Source organism: Tachypleus tridentatus, chromosome 11, assembly GCF_004210375.1.
Source record: "Tachypleus tridentatus isolate NWPU-2018 chromosome 11, ASM421037v1, whole genome shotgun sequence".
Classification (NCBI taxonomy): Eukaryota; Metazoa; Arthropoda; class Merostomata; order Xiphosura; family Limulidae; genus Tachypleus; species Tachypleus tridentatus.
The window spans coordinates 27,888-31,047 of record NC_134835.1 but is presented as its reverse complement, the minus strand read 5'-3'; positions in this window follow the sequence as shown (position 1 = coordinate 31,047).

The window sequence follows — 3,160 nt, the reverse complement described above, 5'->3', positions numbered from 1 at the left end:
ACTCTTGAGATACTCTTTTACCAACGAATAGTGGGATTGACCGTCACATTATAACGCCCTCACGGCTGCAAGGGCGAGCATGTTTGGTATGACGGGGATTCGAACTCACGACCCCCAGATTAGGGGTCGAGCGCCGTAACCACCTGATCATGCCGAGTCTGCACTATTCTTCGGTGAAGAATAGTCCAAGTGGTTGCGGTGGGTAGTACTAGCTCACTCCCTTCCGTCTAGTCCGTCACTTCTAAATTAAAGATGGCTGGCGCAGATAGAGAGACAGTCTTAGAATATATTTGCGCGACACTTAACAGACAAATAAGACTTCTTTGAATACATTTTTTATGAAGACTTCGATGCGTCTCAGCTCGTCTGTTGTCGTGAGAAAAGCTTTGTCAACAGCTTCGCCACAGACATGTCAAACATCTCTAGACATTCCAGATTATACAAAGTACATTTTTGTTCTGTGTGTATATGCTCCTCCTGTTATTTGACATTCGTTGAATGGGAAAGGGGTAAACTTTCAACATTAAGTTAACGTTAACATGATTTTAGTTTTAACTTTTAACATACTTGTGTGCCTAGGAATAAATAATGGAAACCTCACGACTTGGTGTTCTTAAGTTGGCTCATAGTCAAACAGAAACTTTGACGGTTTTTTTTTTTTTTTTTTTACTGACTGTCTTTCTCTCTGCTGCTTGGGTGATTTGTCTTCATGAGCACGGCCCATCACTGCTGTTTCCGGCAGGTCTGGCATGCGACACCGTTGTCCATCACCTTACGTCGACTGAGTACATGCAACACAAATAATTTGTCAGACATAAAGTATACGCTGATGTAACTTCGTGATGTTTCCAATGTGATGGCACTTTCAAAGTGTAATATTTTGCTTTAAGTTAGTTTGTTCACTTTTGATTTATATGGTACAACTGAATTACACTAAATGTTTAACTTTATATTGTACCACTGAAGTACAATAAATATTTAACTTTATATGGTACAACTGAAGTACAGTAAATGTTTAACTTTATATTGTACCACTGCAGTACAATAAATATTTAATTTTATATGGTACAACTGAACTACAGTAAATGTTTAACTTTATATTGTACAACTGAAGTACAGTAAATGTTTAACTTTATATGGTACAACTGAAGTACAGTAAATGTTTAACTTTATATTGTACAACTGAAGTACAATAAATATTTAACTTTATATTGTACCACTGAAGTACAATAAATATTTAACTTTATATTGTACCACTGAAGTACAATAAATATTTAACTTTATATGGTACAACTGAAGTACAATAAATATTTAACTTTATATTGTACCACTGAAGTACAATAAATATTTAACTTTATATGGTACAACTGAAGTACAGTAAATGTTTAATTTATATTGTACCACTGAAGTGCAATAAATATTTAATTTTATATGGTACAACTGAAGTACAGTAAATGTTTAACTTTATATTGTACCACTGAAGCACAATAAATGTTTAATTTATATGGTACAACTGAAGCACAATAAATGTTTAACTTTATTTGGTACAGTTGAAAAACGGTAAGTGTATATCAGAGATTACGTTTGATATAACATGAACCAAGGAAGTTTGTTTAATATGATTTTATTACGTTCGTTGGATTTTACAAAACGCAACCGTTTTTATGGAAAACACGCAATTCAACATTTTTAAAGCAAAACGTAATGTATTTATATTAAACAACTCTACTATATCTGGTTATTTTTGTGTCATTTAGCAGTTGTTTTCAGTTTATTAGTGAGTGCAGATAGAATGTGTTACATCATCATGGACAAATTCTTCACATTAAATATCATCACAATAATACTAATAACTATAGCAACCTTGGGGAAATTTTCATTCGCACCCCTTCACATTCACACAGACCAATCCTACTAATGTTGCTTAAATTATAGCTTATTGTAAAAATAATGTTTCGTGTTATTTCATGTAATATTACGGTGGTATTTTGTGGAAGGGTCCTCTAGCTGTTTTTGGTTTTTTTACTCGTTTAATATTTCAAAGGTTGCGTCCACGGCGCTGCTCACAGGTGGGTGTGTCTTCCCACGAGATGCAGTTGTGTATTACCCAAGAGAGTTCATTCTGTGTACATTACAAGCAGACCTTTCGTGAGTTGGGGGCAGGCTGGGCCCTGGCTACCCCACCAATATGTACACCACATTTTTTATAATTGTATACTAAATGCTTATAATTTTGCAGAAGGTAAGCGCAAAGTATTTAAATTGAAGGAAAGAATCATGTTTATTTATGGATACAATTTCATTTTTTATACTTCGTGGTTGTACAGACATTCCTGTTTGTAGTGTGATAAAAATAAATAGCGTTTCCTTCTTTGCTCTATCAAAAAATTTTCAAACTGCGCAATAGAATCATAATGTCGCGTTTTAGTGATTTCTTTTAACCACGTGTGGAGTTCAAACTATTAAGAATGTGGTTATGAAAGATTTGTTGTTGTTTTCAACACTTCCATCGATAATGAGACTGACCTATTCAATCACGTGTCAAATGTACAACTGCACCTAAAGCAAGAACGTGCAATTTCTGTGCCAAATGTGTCATAATGTAATGTTTTGAAATGCCGTCTGCAGATGAGACTAAGTACAGTTTTTCTCTGATGTCAGTAGATCTGAGCTGAGCATACAGTTTTCCTCTGATGTCAGTGGAACTGAGACGAGCTTACAGTTTTCCCCTGATGTCAGTGGAACTGAGACGAGCTTACAGTTTTCCCCTGATGTCAGTGGAACTGAGCTGAGCATACAGTTTTCCCCTGATGTCAGTGGAACTGAGCTGAGCATACAGTTTTCCTCTGATGTCAGTGGAACTGAGCTGAGCATACAGTTTTCCCCTGATGTCAGTAGAACTGAGCTGAGCATACAGTTTTCCCCTGATGTCAGTGGAACTGAGACGAGCTTACAGTTTTCCCCTGATGTCAGTGGAACTGAGCTGAGCATACAGTTTTCCCCTGATGTCAGTAGAACTGAGCTGAGCATACAGTTTTCCCCTGATGTCAGTAGAACTGAAACGAGCATACAGTTTTTCTCTGATGTCTGTAGAACTGAGCTGAGCATACAGTTTTCCCTGATGTCAGTTGGACTGAGCTGAGCATACAGTTTTCCCCTG